This window comes from Pristiophorus japonicus, chromosome 4 (genome assembly GCF_044704955.1).
Source record: "Pristiophorus japonicus isolate sPriJap1 chromosome 4, sPriJap1.hap1, whole genome shotgun sequence".
Lineage (NCBI taxonomy): Eukaryota > Metazoa > Chordata > Chondrichthyes > Pristiophoridae > Pristiophorus > Pristiophorus japonicus.
In genome coordinates, this window is record NC_091980.1 from 147821958 (window position 1) to 147839675 (window position 17718).

The 17718-nt window shown below is 62.2% G+C and overlaps 1 protein-coding gene across 2 annotated transcripts in view; it reads left to right on the plus strand.

The window, feature by feature from the left end:
• LOC139263097 (A-type potassium channel modulatory protein KCNIP1-like) overlaps window positions 1–17718 on the plus strand; it is a 550698-nt gene that overhangs the window by 114380 nt on the left and 418600 nt on the right. The window lies entirely within an intron of this gene.

Below are 17718 nucleotides of genomic sequence, written 5' to 3' on the forward strand. Positions count from 1 at the left end.
ATTGAATCCCCTATCACTATCGCGTTCCCACTCTTTTTCCTGCCCTCCTGTGCAGCAGCGCCAGCCACGGTGCCATGAACTTGGCTGCTGCTGCCCTCCCCTGATGAGTCATCCCCCTCAACAGTACTCAAAGCAGTGTATCTGTTTTGCAGGGGGATGACCACAGGGGACCCCTGCACTACCTTCCTTGCACTGCTCTTCCTGCTGGTTTTCCATTCCCTGTCTGGCTGTGGACCCTTCTCCTGCGGTAAGACCAACTCACTACACGTGATACTCATGTCATTCTCAGCATCGTGGATGCTCCAGAGTGAATCCACCCTCAGCTCCAATTCCGTAACGCGGACCGTCAGGAGCTCGAGGTGGACACATTTCTCACACACATAGTCGTCAGGGACACCGGAAGTGTCCCTGAGTTCCCACATGGCACAGGAGGAGCATATCACGTGACCGATCTCTCCTGCCATGCCTTAACCCTTAGATACCCTTAAATTGGTAATAACAATGTTACAGTTCACTTACTGATATAAAAATCAAAAAGAAAAGCTACTCACCAATCACCAGCCAATCACTTACCCCATTGGCTGTGACGTCACCTTTTGATTCCTTTCTACTTCTATTTTGCTTTCTCTCCCGCTGTAGCTGCACAAGTATGCCTTTTATAGGCCGCTCCGACACTGCTCCCACTTCTCGCCAACTGCCGCTGACCCTCGAGCTCCCGCTGGGCCTTTTATAGGCCGCTCCGACACTGCTCACACCTCTCGCCAACTGCCGCTGACCCTCGAGCTCCCGCTGGGCCTTTATAGGCCGCTCCGACGCTGCTCACACCTCTCGCCAACTGCCGCTGACCCTCGAGCTTCCGCTGGGCCTTTATAGGCCGCTCCGACACTGTTAAGTTACTAAGTTAGAGTGTGGGATATCACTGGGATTCAGGGTGTGGGATATCACTGAGTCACGCTGTGGGATATCACTGAGTCAGGGTGTGGGATAACACTGGGAGTCAGAGTGTAGGATATCTGAGTCAAGGTATGGGATATCACTGAGTCGGTGTGGCATATCACTGGGAGTCAGGGTGTGTGATATCACTGAGTCAGGGTGTGGGATATCACTGCGTCAGGTTGTGGGATATCACTGAGTCAGGGTGTGGGATATCACTGTGATTCAGGGTGTGGGATATCACTGAGTCAGGGTGTGGGATATCACTGAGTCAGAGTGTGGGATATCACTGGGATTCTGGGTATGAGATATCAGTGAGTCAGAGTGTGGGAAATCGCTGAGTCAAAGTGTGGGATATCACTGAGTCAGAGTGTGAGATTTCACTGAGTGAGGTTGTGGGATATCACTGAGTCAGGGTACGGGATATCACTGAGTCATGGTGTGGGATATAACTGGGTCAGGATCTGGGATATAACTGAGTCAGTGTGTGGGATGTCACTGAGTCAGGGTCTGGGATATAACTGAGTCAGGCTGTTTGATATCACTGAGTCAGGCTGTGGGATATTACTGAGTCAGGGTGTGGGATATCACTGAGTCAGGGTGTCGGATATCACTGTGATTCAGGGTGTGGGATATCACTGTGATTCAGGGTGTGGGATATCACTGAGTCAGGCTGTGGGATATCACTGAGTCAGGGTGTGGGATATCACTGTGATTCAGGGTGTGGGATATCACTGTGATTCAGGGTGTGGGATATCACTGTCAGGATGTGGGATATCACTGAGTCAGGCTGTTTGATATCACTGAGTCAGGCTGTGGGATATCACTGAGTCAGAGTGTGGGATATCACTGGGATTCTGGGTATGAGATATCAGTGAGTCGGAGTGTGGGAAATCGCATAGTCAAAGTGTGGGATATCACTGAGTCTGTATGTGGGATATCACTGAGTCCGGCAGTGGTATATCACTGAGTCAGAGTGTGAGATTTCACTGAGTGAGGTTGTGGGATATAACTGAGTCAGGGTCTGGGATATAACTGAGTCAGTGTGTGGGATATCACTGAGTCCGGCGGTGGTATATCACTGAGTCAGAGTGTGAGATTTCACTGAGTGAGGTTGTGGGATATTGCTGCGTCAGGGTGTGGGATATCACTGAGTCAGAGTGTGGGATATAACTGAGTCAGGGTCTGGGATATAACTGAGTCAGTGTGTGGGATATCACTGAGTCAGGGTCTGGGATATAACTGAGTCAGGGTGTGGGATATCACTGAGTCAGGGTGTGGGATATCACTGAGTCAGGGTCTGGGATATCACTGAGTCAGGGTCTGGGATATAACTGAGTCAGTGTGTGGGATATCACTGAGTCAGGGTCTGGGATATCACTGAGTCAGGGTCTGGGATATAACTGAGTCAGTGTGTGGGATATCACTGAGTCAGGGTCTGGGATATCATGAGGCATTGAAAGCGCTATAGAAATGCAAGTTCTTTATCACCGGAGGGAACTCAGGGCCAGCCTCCTTCAGGATGTGGCTCTCGTCTCCATTCCTGTCATTCTCTGATAACAATAACATTTTGGGCCTCACCCTGCATCCTCTCCAGTAGCGTGCGAAGTGCACACGCAGCCGAAGAGGCCTTGCCGCGCGATGTGTATGCACCATGACCAACTTTTGGGATCTGTCAAATTCGCGCACTTCCCCGCAGGAAAGACATCCGCAGGTCGGAGATTTGGGCTATTCGCCCAATTCTTGCCCAGCCAATGTCCTTCAAACTCTTACGCCTGCTAAAAGCAAGAGTATTGCCTACTTTTACCAGTGTAAGTCTTTTAAAACATAGAAAATTAAATGATATTACTTATTTTTATTTTGAAAACCCTGTCTATGAAGGTAAATTTATTTTAAAAACTCTCGAAAACATTTAATTTAGTGCAATGTCTAATAACATTAAAAAAGTGAGGTGTGTTTTTATTTTATGTTTGTGTTTTATGTGATTTAGGGGTGTTTACGGTATTTTCATTGATAGTAATGTTAGCTCGGAGCTAGCATTAAAATGAATGAGAATATTGCATAGTGATTGGTGGCTTCATGATTCTGCAATTTAATCCTGTGTCTGCCTAATTCCCCAAAAACTTATTTGGCTGTAAAGAGCCTTGCAGCACACAGCCAGCAGTGTGCCTGCAATGTGTCGTTTGGTCCTGCCTGCCTGAGCAATGTCGAAATTGATCCATTGATTGTGATGGCCGGGGTGCAGAGCTGCTTGTGGAGAACAGGCAGGGCTCAGCCTCCGGGATTAACAGCACTCACACTGCCGAGCTCCGAGAGGAGGGGCTGGAACCGAGGATGGATTTTAATGTGAGGTTGAGAATTTTCAAAGCAAAGTGTCGGTGGTCAATGTTCCCCCTGACTGTTTTTGGTTGGAGCGGTTCCTTTAAAGGGCTGCGCGGGATCTCGAGAGAGCATACCTGTAATGTTATGTGTGTCGGAGGACCAACACAGAATTCACTCTCATTTCTATCAATTCGTTTATTATTGCCGATCCCGAGATGCCCTTGAAAGGGTCGTAATGAGCTGTCTTCTTGAACCACCTGAGTGGGGTCGGGGGCAGGCTGGGCGGCGGGGTGGAGAACATGGTGTGGGTAAAGTGGGTGCAGGTGGAAAAGGTGATCCAGGCATAACAGAGGGCGGGAAAATGTCATGTCTCTTCCCATCTGGATTACAATTGTGTTCTCTTTCCCTTCTTCAGAGCTGTATCACATTATTTCCCCCCTACCCACTGTTCTCATCATGCACCCCCTCCGCCCCCAACAGATTCCTGACCTTCTCTCCCCGACTTCATGACCTTTCCCCCAGCTCCTGACCATCTCCGTCCCCCTGTCCCCGACTCCTGTCCTTCCCCCCTCCCCGACTCCTGCCCTTCCCCCCTCCCCGACTCCTGTCCTTCCCACTCCCCGACTCCTGTCCTTCCCCCCTCCCCGACTCCTGCCCTTCCCCCCTCCCCGACTCCTGTCCTTCCCACTCCCCGACTCCTGTCCTTCCCCACCTCCCGACTCCTGTCCTTCCCCCCTCCCCGACACCTGTTCTTCCCACTCCCCAACTCCTGTCCTTCCCCCCCCCGACTCCTGTGCTTCCCCCCTCCCCGACTCCAGTCCTTCCCACTCCCCGACTCCTGTCCTTCCCACCTCCCGACTCCTGTCCTTCCCCCCCTCCCCGACACCTGTTCTTCCCATTCCCCAACTCTTGTCCTTCCCCACCTCCCGACTCCTGTCCTTCCCCCCTCCCCGACACCTGTTCTTCCCACTCCCCAACTCCTGTCCTTCCCCCCTCCCTGACTCCTGTGCTTCCCCCCTCCCCGACTCCAGTCCTTCCCACTCCCCGACTCCTGTCCTTCCCACCTCCCGACTCCTGTCCTTCCCCCCCTCCCCGACACCTGTTCTTCCCATTCCCCAACTCTTGTCCTTCCCCACCTCCCGACTCCTGTCCTTCCCCCCTCCCCGACACCTGTTCTTCCCACTCCCCAACTCCTGTCCTTCCCCCCTCCCTGACTCCTGTCCTTCCCCCCTCCCCGACTCCAGTCCTTCCCACTCTCCGACTCCTGTCCTTCCCACCTCCCGACTCCTGTCCTTCCCCCCTCCCCGACACCTGTTCTTCCCACTCCCCGACTCCTGTTCTTCTCCTTCCCCGACTCCTGTCCTTCTCACTCCCCGATTCCTGCCCTTCCCACTCCCCCGACTCCTGTCCTTCCGCCTCCCCGACTCCTGTCCTTCCCGTTCCCCCGACTCCTGTCTTTCCCCCCTTCCCGACTCCTGTCCTTACCCCCTTCCCGACTCCTGTCCTTACCCCCTCCCCGACTCCTGTCCTTCCCACTCCCTGACTCCTGTCCTTCACCCCTCCCCGACTCCTGCCCTTCCCACTCCCCCGACTCCTGTCCTTCCCACTCCCCGACTCCTGTCCTTCCCACTCCCCGACTCCTGCCCTTCCCCCCTCCCCGACTCCTGTCCTTCCCCCATCCCCGACACCTGTCCTTCCCCACCTCCCGACTCCTGTCCTTCCCCCCATCCCCGACACCTGTTCTTCCCACTCCCCAACTCCTGTCCTTCCCCCCTCCCTGACTCCTGTCCTTCCCCCCTCCCCGACTCCTGTCCTTCCCCCCTCCCCGACTCCTGTCATTCCCACTCCCCGACTCCTGTCCTTCCCACTCCCCAACTCCTGTCCTTCCCACTCCCCGACTCCTGTCCTTCCCACTCCCCAACTCCTGTCCTTCCCACTCCCCGACTCCTGTCCTTCCCACTCCCCCGATTCCTGCCCTTCCCCCCTCCCCGACTCCTGTCCTTCCCCCCTCCCCAACTCCTGTCCTTCCCACTCCCCGACTCCTGTCATTCCCACTCCCCGACTACTGTCCTTCCCACTCCCCGACTCCTGTCCTTCCCTCCTCCCCGACTCCAGTCCTTCCCAGTCCCCGACTCCATCCCTTCCCACTCCCAGACTCCTGTCCTTCCCACTCCCCGACTCCTGTCCTTCCCACTTCCCGACGCCTGTCTTTCCCCCCTCCCCGACTCCTGTCCTTCCCCGCTCCCCGACTCCTGTCCTTCCCACTCCCCGACTCCTGTCCTTCCCATTCCCCGACTCCTGTCCTTACCCCCTCCCCGACTCCTGTCCTTCACCCCTCCCCGACTCCTGTCCTTCCCACTCCCTAACTCCTGTCCTTCCCACTACCCGACTCCTCTCCTTCCCACTCCCCGACTCCTGTCCTTCCCACTCCCCGACTCCTGTCTTTCCCCCCTCCCCGACTCCTGTCCTTCCCCGCTCCCCGACTCCTGTCCTTCCCACTCCCCGACTCCTGTCCTTCCCATTCCCCGACTCCTGTCCTTACCCCCTCCCCGACTCCTGTCCTTCCCACTTCCCGACTCCTGTCCTTCCCCCCTCCCCGACTCCTGTCCTTCCCACTCCCTAACTCCTGTCCTTCCCACTCCCCGACTCCTGTCCTTCCCCCCTCCCCGACTCCTTTCCTTCCCCCTCCCCGACTCCTGTCCGTCCCACTCCCCGACTCCTTTCCTTCCCCCTCCCCGACTCCTGTCCTTCCCACTCCCCGACTCCTGTCCTTCCCACTCCCTGACTCCTCTCCTTCCCCCTCCCCGACTCCTGTCCTTCCCACTCCCCGACTCCTGTCCTTCCCACTCCCCGACTCCTGTCCTTCCCACTCCCTGACACCTGTTCTTCCCCTCTCCCCGAATCCTGTCCTTCCCACTCCCCAACTCCTGTCCTTCCCACTCCCCCGACTCCTGCCCTTCCCCCCTCCCGACTCCTGTCCTTCCCACTCCCCGACTCCTGTCCTTCCCACTCCCCGACTCCTGTCCTTCCCACTCCCCGACTCCTGCCCTTCCCCCCTCCCCGACTCCTGTCCTTCCCACTCTCCAACTCCTGTCCTTCCCACTCCTCGACTCCTGTCCTTCCCCCCTCCCCGACTCCTGCCCTTCCCACTCCCCCGACTCCTGTCCTTCCCCCCTTCCCGACTCCTGTCCTTCCCACTCCCCGACTCCTGTCCTTCCCACTCCCCGACTCCTGTCCTTCCCCACCTCCCCGACTCCTGTCCTTCCCCCATCCCCGACTCCTGTCCTTCCCCACCTCCCGACTTCTGTCCTTCCCAGTCCCCGACTCCTGTCCTTCCCACTCCCCGACTCCTGTCCTTCCCAGTCCCCGACTCCTGTCCTTCCCACTCCCCGACTCCTGTCCTTCCCAGTCCCCGAATCCTGTCCTTCCCATTCCCCGACTCCTGTCCTTCCCACTCCCCAACTCCTGTCCTTCCCACTCCCTAACTCCTGTCCTTCCCACTCCCCGACTCCTGTCCTTCCCCCCTCCCCGACTCCTGTCCTTCCCCCCTCCCCGACTCCTGTCCTTCCCATTCCCTGACGCCTGTCCTTCCCCCCTCCCCGACTCCTGTCCTTTCCCCCTCCCCAACCCCTGTCCTTCCCCCCTCCCTGACTCCTGTCCTTCCCACTCCCCGACTCCAGTCATTACCACTCCCCCGACTCCTGTCCTTCCCCATCCCCGACTCCTGTCCTTCCCCATCCCCGACTCCTGTCCTTCCCCCCTCCCGACTCCTGTCCCTCCCACTCCCCGACTCCTGTCCTTCCCACTCCCCGACTCCTGTCCTTCCCACTCCCCGACTCCTGTCCTTCCCCCCTTCCCGACTCCTGTCCTTCCCACTTCCTAACTCCTGTCCTTCCCACTCCCCGACTCCTGTCTTTCCCACTCCCCGACTCCTGTCCTTCCCACTCCCTAACTCCTGTCCTTCCCACTCCCCGACTCCTGTCCCTCCCACTCCCCGACTCCTGCCCTTCCCCCCTCCCGACTCCTGTCCTTCCCACTCCCCGACTCCTGTCCTTCCCACTCCCCGACTCCTGTCCTTCCCACTCCCCGACTCCTCTCCTTCCCCCTCCCCGACTCCTGTCCTTCCCACTCCCCGACTCCTGTCCTTCCCACTCCCTGACACCTGTTCTTCCCCTCTCCCCGAATCCTGTCCTTCCCACTCCCCAACTCCTGTCCTTCCCACTCCCCCGACTCCTGCCCTTCCCCCCTCCCGACTCCTGTCCTTCCCACTCCCCGACTCCTGTCCTTCCCACTCCCCGACTCCTGTCCTTCCCACTCCCCGACTCCTGCCCTTCCCCCCTCCCCGACTCCTGTCCTTCCCACTCTCCAACTCCTGTCCTTCCCACTCCTCGACTCCTGTCCTTCCCCCCTCCCCGACTCCTGCCCTTCCCACTCCCCCGACTCCTGTCCTTCCCCCCTTCCCGACTCCTGTCCTTCCCACTCCCCGACTCCTGTCCTTCCCACTCCCCGACTCCTGTCCTTCCCCATCTCCCCGACTCCTGTCCTTCCCCCATCCCCGACTCCTGCCCTTCCCCCCTCCCGACTCCTGTCCTTCCCACTCCCCGACTCCTGTCCTTCCCACTCCCCGACTCCTGTCCTTCCCAGTCCCCGACTCCTGTCCTTCCCACTCCCCGACTCCTCTCCTTCCCCCCTTCCCGACTCCTGTCCTTCCCCCCTCCCCGACTCCTGTCCTTCCCACTCCCCGACTCCTGTCCTTCCCAGTCCCCGACTCCTGTCCTTCCCACTCCCCGACTCCTGTCCTTCCCAGTCCCCGACTCCTGTCCTTCTCACTCCCCAACTCCTGTCCTTCCCATTCCCCGACTCCTGTCCTTCCTCCCTCCCGACTCCTGTCCTTCCCACTCCCCGACTCCTGTCCTTCACCCCTCCCGACTCCTGTCCTTCCCACTCCCCAACTCCTGTCCTTCCCACTCCCTAACTCCTGTCCTTCCCACTCCCCGACTCCTGTCCTTCCCCACTCCCCGACTCCTGTCCTTCCCCACTCCCCGACTCCTGTCCTTCCCCCCTCCCCGACTCCTGTCCTTCCCATTCCCCGACGCCTGTCCTTCCCCCCTCCCCGAATCCTGTCCTTCCCCCCTCCCCAACCCCTGTCCTTCCCCCCTCCCCGACTCCTGTCCTTCCCACTCCCCGACTCCAGTCATTCCCACTCCCCCGACTCCTGTCCTTCCCCCTCCCCGACTCCTGTCCTTCCCACTCCCCAACTCCTGTCATTCCCACTCCCCCGACTCCTGTCCTTCCCCCTCCCCGACTCCTGACCTTCCCCCCTCCCGACTCCTGTCCCTCCCACTCCCCGACTCCTGTCCTTCCCACTCCCTAACTCCTGTTATTCCCACTCCCCGACTCCTGTCCTTCCCAGTCCCCGACTCCTGTCCTTCCCACTCCCCGACTCCTCTCCTTCCCCCCTTCCCGACTCCTGTCCTTCCCCCCTCCCCGACTCCTGTCCTTCCCACTCCCCGACTCCTGTCCTTCCCAGTCCCTGACTCCTGTCCTTCCCACTCCCCGACTCCTGTCCTTCCCAGTCCCCGACTCCTGTCCTTCTCACTCCCCAACTCCTGTCCTTCCCATTCCCCGACTCCTGTCCTTCCTCCCTCCCGACTCCTGTCCTTCCCACTCCCCGACTCCTGTCCTTCACCCCTCCCGACTCCTGTCCTTCCCACTCCCCAACTCCTGTCCTTCCCACTCCCCGACTCCTGTCCTTCCCAGTCCCCGACTCCTGTCCTTCTCACTCCCCAACTCCTGTCCTTCCCATTCCCCGACTCCTGTCCTTCCTCCCTCCCGACTCCTGTCCTTCCCACTCCCCGACTCCTGTCCTTCCCCCCTTCCCGACTCCTGTCTTTCCCACTCCCCGACTCCTGCCCTTCCCCCCTCCCGACTCCTGTCCTTCCCACTCCCCGACTCCTGTCCTTCCCACTCCCCGACTCCTGTCCTTCCCACTCCCCGACTCCTCTCCTTCCCCCTCCCCGACTCCTGTCCTTCCCACTCCCCGACTCCTGTCCTTCCCACTCCCTGACACCTGTTCTTCCCCTCTCCCCGAATCCTGTCCTTCCCACTCCCCAACTCCTGTCCTTCCCACTCCCCCGACTCCTGCCCTTCCCCCCTCCCGACTCCTGTCCTTCCCACTCCCCGACTCCTGTCCTTCCCACTCCCCGACTCCTGTCCTTCCCACTCCCCGACTCCTGCCCTTCCCCCCTCCCCGACTCCTGTCCTTCCCACTCTCCAACTCCTGTCCTTCCCACTCCTCGACTCCTGTCCTTCCCCCCTCCCCGACTCCTGCCCTTCCCACTCCCCCGACTCCTGTCCTTCCCCCCTTCCCGACTCCTGTCCTTCCCACTCCCCGACTCCTGTCCTTCCCACTCCCCGACTCCTGTCCTTCCCCATCTCCCCGACTCCTGTCCTTCCCCCATCCCCGACTCCTGCCCTTCCCCCCTCCCGACTCCTGTCCTTCCCACTCCTCGACTCCTGTCCTTCCCACTCCCCGACTCCTGTCCTTCCCAGTCCCCGACTCCTGTCCTTCCCACTCCCCGACTCCTGTCCTTCCCAGTCCCCGACTCCTGTCCTTCTCACTCCCCAACTCCTGTCCTTCCCATTCCCCGACTCCTGTCCTTCCTCCCTCCCGACTCCTGTCCTTCCCACTCCCCGACTCCTGTCCTTCACCCCTCCCGACTCCTGTCCTTCCCACTCCCCAACTCCTGTCCTTCCCACTCCCTAACTCCTGTCCTTCCCACTCCCCGACTCCTGTCCTTCCCCACTCCCCGACTCCTGTCCTTCCCCCCTCCCCGACTCCTGTCCTTCCCATTCCCCGACGCCTGTCCTTCCCCCCTCCCCGACTCCTGTCCTTCCCCCTCCCCAACCCCTGTCCTTCCCCCCTCCCCGACTCCTGTCCTTCCCACTCCCCGACTCCAGTCATTCCCACTCCCCCGACTCCTGTCCTTCCCCCTCCCCGACTCCTGTCCTTCCCACTCCCCAACTCCTGTCATTCCCACTCCCCCGACTCCTGTCCTTCCCCCTCCCCGACTCCTGACCTTCCCCCCTCCCGACTCCTGTCCCTCCCACTCCCCGACTCCTGTCCTTCCCACTCCCTAACTCCTGTTATTCCCACTCCCCGACTCCTGTCCTTCCCAGTCCCCGACTCCTGTCCTTCCCACTCCCCGACTCCTCTCCTTCCCCCGTTCCCGACTCCTGTCCTTCCCCCCTCCCCGACTCCTGTCCTTCCCACTCCCCGACTCCTGTCCTTCCCAGTCCCTGACTCCTGTCCTTCCCACTCCCCGACTCCTGTCCTTCCCAGTCCCCGACTCCTGTCCTTCTCACTCCCCAACTCCTGTCCTTCCCATTCCCCGACTCCTGTCCTTCCTCCCTCCCGACTCCTGTCCTTCCCACTCCCCGACTCCTGTCCTTCACCCCTCCAGACTCCTGTCCTTCCCACTCCCCAACTCCTGTCCTTCCCACTCCCTAACTCCTGTCCTTCCCACTCCCCGACTCCTGTCCTTCCCCCCTCCCCGACTCCTGTCCTTCCCCCCTCCCCGACTCCTGTCCTTCCCATTCCCCGACGCCTGTCCTTCCCCCCTCCCCGACTCCTGTCCTTCCCCCCTCCCCAACCCCTGTCCTTCCCCCCTCCCCGACTCCTGTCCTTCCCACTCCCCGACTCCAGTCATTCCCACTCCCCCGACTCCTGTCCTTCCCGCTCCCCGACTCCTGTCCTTCCCACTCCCCAACTCCTGTCATTCCCACTCCCCCGACTCCTGTCCTTCCCCCTCCCCGACTCCTGACCTTCCCCCCTCCCGACTCCTGTCCCTCCCACTCCCCGACTCCTGTCCTTCCCACTCCCTAACTCCTGTCCTTCCCACTCCCCGACTCCTGTCCCTCCCACTCCCCGACTCCTGTCCTTCCCACTCCCCGACTCCTGTCCTTCCCCCCTCCCTGACTCCTGCCCTTCCCCCCTTCCCGACTCCTGCCCTTCCCACTCCCCGACTCCTGTCCTTCCCACTCCCCGACTCCTGTCCTTCCCCCCTCCCCGACTCCTGCACTTCCCCCCTCCCCGACTCCTGCCCTTCCCACTCCCCGACTCCTGTCCTTCCCACTCTCCAACTCCTGTCCTTCCCACTCCCCGACTCCTGTCCTTCCCCCCTCCCCGACTCCTGTCCTTCCCCCCTTCCCGACTCCTGTCCTTCCCCCCTTCCCGACTCCTGTCCTTCCCACTCCCCGACTCCTGCCCTTCCCACTCCACCGACTCCTGTCCTTCCCCCCTTCCCGACTCCTGTCCTTCCCACTCCCCGACTCCTGTACTTCCCACTCCCCGACTCCTGTCCTTCCCCCCTTCCCGACTCCTGTCCTTCCCACTCCCCGACTCCTGCACTTCCCACTCCCCGACTCCTGTCCTTCCCCCTTCCCGACTCCTGTCCTTCCCACTCCCCGACTCCTGCCCTTCCCCCCTCCCCGAATCCTGTCCTTCCCACTCCCGAACTCCTGTCCTTCCCACTCCCCCGACTCCTGCCCTTCCCCCCTCCCGACTCCTGTCCTTCCCACTCCCCGACTCCTGTCCTTCCCACTCCCCCGACTCCTGTCCTTCCCAATCCCCGACTCTTGTCTTTCCCCCCTCCCTGACTCCTGTCCTTCCCCCCCCCCGACTCCTGTCCTTCCCCCCCCCTCCGACTCCTGTCCTTCCCACTCACCGACTCCTGTCCTTCCCACTCCCCGACTCCTGTCCTTCCCACTCCCCGACTCTTGTCTTTCCCCCCTCCCTGACTCCTGTCCTTCCCCCCCCCCGACTCCTGTCCTTCCCCCCCCCTCCGACTCCTCTCCTTCCCCCTCCCCGACTCCTGTCCTTCCCACTCCCCGACTCCTGTCCTTCCCCCCTCCCCGACTCCTGCACTTCCCCCCTCCCCGACTCCTGCCCTTCCCACTCCCCGACTCCTGTCCTTCCCACTCTCCAACTCCTGTCCTTCCCACTCCCCGACTCCTGTCCTTCCCCCCTCCCCGACTCCTGTCCTTCCCCCCTTCCCGACTCCTGTCCTTCCCCCCTTCCCGACTCCTGTCCTTCCCACTCCCCGACTCCTGCCCTTCCCACTCCACCGACTCCTGTCCTTCCCCCCTTCCCGACTCCTGTCCTTCCCACTCCCCGACTCCTGTACTTCCCACTCCCCGACTCCTGTCCTTCCCCCCTTCCCGACTCCTGTCCTTCCCACTCCCCGACTCCTGCACTTCCCACTCCCCGACTCCTGTCCTTCCCCCCTTCCCGACTCCTGTCCTTCCCACTCCCCGACTCCTGCCCTTCCCCCCTCCCCGAATCCTGTCCTTCCCACTCCCGAACTCCTGTCCTTCCCACTCCCCCGACTCCTGCCCTTCCCCCCTCCCGACTCCTGTCCTTCCCCGCTTCCCGACTCCTGCCCTTCCCACTCCCCCGACTCCTGTCCTTCCCCCCCTTCCCGACTCCTGTCCTTCCCACTCCTCGACTCTTGTCTTTCCCCCCTCCCCGACTCCTGTCCTTCCCCCCCCTTCGACTCCTGTCCTTCCCACTCACCGACTCCTGTCCTTCCCACTCCCCGACTCCTGTCCTTCCCACTCCCCGACTCTTGTCTTTCCCCCCTCCCTGACTCCTGTCCTTCCCCCCCCCCGACTCCTGTCCTTCCCCCCCCCTCCGACTCCTCTCCTTCCCCCTCCCCGACTCCTGTCCTTCCCACTCCCCGACTCCTGTCCTTCCCACTCCCTGACACCTGTTCTTCCCATCTCCCCGAATCCTGTCCTTCCCACTCCCCAACTCCTGTCCTTCCCACTCCCCCGACTCCTGCCCTTCCCCCCTCCCGACTCCTGTCCTTCCCACTCCCCGACTCCTGTCCTTCCCACTCCCCGACTCCTATCCTTCCCACTCCCCGACTCCTGCCCTTCCCCCCTCCCCGACTCCTGTCCTTCCCACTCTCCAACTCCTGTCCTTCCCACTCCTCGACTCCTGTCCTTCCCCCCTCCCCGACTCCTGCCCTTCCCACTCCCCCGACTCCTGTCCTTCCCCCCTTCCCGACTCCTGTCCTTCCCACTCCCCGACTCCTGTCCTTCCCACTCCCCGACTCCTGTCCTTCCCCACCTCCCCGACTCCTGTCCTTCCCCCATCCCCGACTCCTGCCCTTCCCCCCTCCCGACTCCTGTCCTTCCCACTCCCCGACTCCTGTCCTTCCCACTCCCCGACTCCTGTCCTTCCCAGTCCCCGACTCCTGTCCTTCCCACTCCCCGACTCCTCTCCTTCCCCCCTTCCCGACTCCTGTCCTTCCCCCCTCCCCGACTCCTGTCCTTCCCACTCCCCGACTCCTGTCCTTCCCAGTCCCCGACTCCTGTCCTTCCCACTCCCCGACTCCTGTCCTTCCCAGTCCCCGACTCCTGTCCTTCTCACTCCCCAACTCCTGTCCTTCCCATTCCCCGACTCCTGTCCTTCCTCCCTCCCGACTCCTGTCCTTCCCACTCCCCGACTCCTGTCCTTCACCCCTCCCGACTCCTGTCCTTCCCACTCCCCAACTCCTGTCCTTCCCACTCCCTAACTCCTGTCCTTCCCACTCCCCGACTCCTGTCCTTCCCCCCTCCCCGACTCCTGTCCTTCCCCCCTCCCCGACTCCTGTCCTTCCCATTCCCCGACGCCTGTCCTTCCCCCCTCCCCGACTCCTGTCCTTCCCCCCTCCCCAACCCCTGTCCTTCCCCCCTCCCCGACTCCTGTCCTTCCCACTCCCCGACTCCAGTCATTCCCACTCCCCCGACTCCTGTCCTTCCCCCTCCCCGACTCCTGTCCTTCCCACTCCCCAACTCCTGTCATTCCCACTCCCCCGACTCCTGTCCTTCCCCCTCCCCGACTCCTGACCTTCCCCCCTCCCGACTCCTGTCCCTCCCACTCCCCGACTCCTGTCCTTCCCACTCCCTAACTCCTGTTATTCCCACTCCCCGACTCCTGTCCTTCCCAGTCCCCGACTCCTGTCCTTCCCACTCCCCGACTCCTCTCCTTCCCCCCTTCCCGACTCCTGTCCTTCCCCCCTCCCCGACTCCTGTCCTTCCCACTCCCCGACTCCTGTCCTTCCCAGTCCCTGACTCCTGTCCTTCCCACTCCCCGACTCCTGTCCTTCCCAGTCCCCGACTCCTGTCCTTCTCACTCCCCAACTCCTGTCCTTCCCATTCCCCGACTCCTGTCCTTCCTCCCTCCCGACTCCTGTCCTTCCCACTCCCCGACTCCTGTCCTTCACCCCTCCCGACTCCTGTCCTTCCCCCCTCCCCGACTCCTGTCCTTCCCATTCCCCGACGCCTGTCCTTCCCCCCTCCCCGACTCCTGTCCTTCCCCCCTCCCCAACCCCTGTCCTTCCCCCCTCCCCGACTCCTGTCCTTCCCACTCCCCGACTCCAGTCATTCCCACTCCCCCGACTCCTGTCCTTCCCGCTCCCCGACTCCTGTCCTTCCCACTCCCCAACTCCTGTCATTCCCACTCCCCCGACTCCTGTCCTTCCCCCTCCCCGACTCCTGACCTTCCCCCCTCCCGACTCCTGTCCCTCCCACTCCCCGACTCCTGTCCTTCCCACTCCCTAACTCCTGTCCTTCCCACTCCCCGACTCCTGTCCCTCCCACTCCCCGACTCCTGTCCTTCCCACTCCCCGACTCCTGTCCTTCCCCCCTCCCTGACTCCTGCCCTTCCCCCCTTCCCGACTCCTGCCCTTCCCACTCCCCGACTCCTGTCCTTCCCACTCCCCGACTCCTGTCCTTCCCCCCTCCCCGACTCCTGCACTTCCCCCCTCCCCGACTCCTGCCCTTCCCACTCCCCGACTCCTGTCCTTCCCACTCTCCAACTCCTGTCCTTCCCACTCCCCGACTCCTGTCCTTCCCCCCTCCCCGACTCCTGTCCTTCCCCCCTTCCCGACTCCTGTCCTTCCCCCCTTCCCGACTCCTGTCCTTCCCACTCCCCGACTCCTGCCCTTCCCACTCCACCGACTCCTGTCCTTCCCCCCTTCCCGACTCCTGTCCTTCCCACTCCCCGACTCCTGTACTTCCCACTCCCCGACTCCTGTCCTTCCCCCCTTCCCGACTCCTGTCCTTCCCACTCCCCGACTCCTGCACTTCCCACTCCCCGACTCCTGTCCTTCCCCCCTTCCCGACTCCTGTCCTTCCCACTCCCCGACTCCTGCCCTTCCCCCCTCCCCGAATCCTGTCCTTCCCACTCCCGAACTCCTGTCCTTCCCACTCCCCCGACTCCTGCCCTTCCCCCCTCCCGACTCCTGTCCTTCCCACTCCCCGACTCCTGTCCTTCCCACTCCCCCGACTCCTGTCCTTCCCCCCTCCCCGACTCCTCTCCTTCCCCCCCCCCCGACTCCTGTCCTTCCCAATCCCCGACTCCTGTCCTTCCCCGCTTCCCGACTCCTGCCCTTCCCACTCCCCCGACTCCTGTCCTTCCCCCCCTTCCCGACTCCTGTCCTTCCCCCCCTTCCCGACTCCTGTCCTTCCCACTCCTCGACTCTTGTCTTTCCCCCCTCCCCGACTCCTGTCCTTCCCCCCCCCTCCGACTCCTGTCCTTCCCACTCACCGACTCCTGTCCTTCCCACTCCCCGACTCCTGTCCTTCCCACTCCCCGACTCTTGTCTTTCCCCCCTCCCTGACTCCTGTCCTTCCCCCCCCCCGACTCCTGTCCTTCCCCCCCCCTCCGACTCCTGTTCTTCCCACTCCCCGACACCTGTTCTTCCCACTCCCCGACTCCTGTCCTTCCCACTCCGCGACTCCAGTCCTTCCCACCCCCCGATTCCTGTCCTTCCCCCCCTCCCCGACTCCTGCCCTTCCCCCCTCCCCGACTCCTGCCCTTCCCCCCTCCCCGACTCCTGTCCTTCCCACTCCCCGACTCCAGTCCTTCCCACCCCCCGATTCCTGTCCTTCCCCCCTCCCCGACTCTTGCCCTTCCCCCCTCCCCGACTCCTCTCTTAACCCCCTTCCCGACTCCTGTCCTTCCCACTCCCCGACGCCTGCCCATCCCCCTCCCCGACTCCTGTCCTTCCCACTCCCCGACTCCTGCCCTTCCCCCTCCCCGACTCCTGTCTTTCCCCCCTCCCCGACTCCTGTCCTTCCCCCCCCCCGCCGACTCCTGTCCTTCCCACTCCCCGACTCCTGTCCTTCCCACTCCCCGACTCCTGTCCTTCCCACTCCCCTGACTCCTGTCCTTCCCCCCATCCCGACTCCTGTCCTTCCCAATCCCCGACTCCTGTCCTTCCCCCCTCCCCGACTCCTGCCCTTCCCACTCCCCCGACTCCTGTCCTTCCCCGCTTCCCGACTCCTGTCCTTCCCACTCCCCGACTCCTGTCCTTACCACTCCCCGACTCCTGTCTTTCCCACTCCCCGACTCCTGTCTTTCCCCCCTCCCCGACTCCTGTCCTTCCCCCCTTCCCGACTCCTGTCCTTCCCACACCCCGACTCCTGTCCTTCCCACTCCCCGACTCCTGTCTTTCCCCCCTCCGCGACTCCTGTCCTTCCCCCCTCCCCGACTCCTGTCCTTCCCCCCTCCCGACTCCTGTCCCTCCCACTCCCCGACACCTGTCCTTCCCACTCCCCGACTCCTGTCTTTCCCCCCTCCCCGACTCCTGTCCTTCCCCCCTTCCCGACTCCTGTCCTTCCTCCCTCCCCGACTCCTGTCCTTCCCACTCCCTAACTCCTGTCCTTCCCACCCCCCGACTCCTGTCTTTCCCATTCCCCGACGCCTGTCCTTCCCCCCTCCCCGACTCCTGTCCTTCCCACTCTCCGACTCCTGACCTTCCTCCCTCCCCGACTCCTGTCCTTCTGACTCCCCGACTCCTGTCCTTCCCACTCCCCGACTCCTATCTTTCCCATTCCCCGACTCCTATCTTTCCCATTCCCCGACTCCTGTCCTCCCCCCCCCCGACTCCTGTCCTTCCCCCCCCGACTCCTGTCCTTCCCCCCTCCCCGACTCCTGTTCTTCCCACTCCCTGACTCCTCTCCTTCCCACTCCCCGACTCCTGTCCTTCCCCCCCCGACTCCTGTCCTTCCCCACTCCCCGACTCCTGTCCTTCCCACTCCCCGACTCCTGTCCTTCCCACTCCCCGACTCCTCTCCTTCCCACTCCCCGACTCCTGTCCTTCCCACTCCCCGACTCCTGTCCTTCCCCCCTCCCCGACTCCTGTCGTTGCCCCCTCCCCGACTCCTGCCCTTCCCACTCCCCCGACTCCTGTCCTTCCCCCATTCCCGACTCCTGTCCTTCCCACTCCCCGACTCCTGCCCTTCCCCCCTCCCCGACTCCTGTCCTTCCCCCATCCCCGACTCCTGTCCTTCCCCCATCCCCGACTCCTGTCCTTCCCCACCTCCCGACTCCAGTCCTTCCCAGTCCCCGACTCCTGTCCTTCCCAGTCCCCGACTCCTGTCCTTCCCACTCCCCGACTCCTGTCCTTCCCC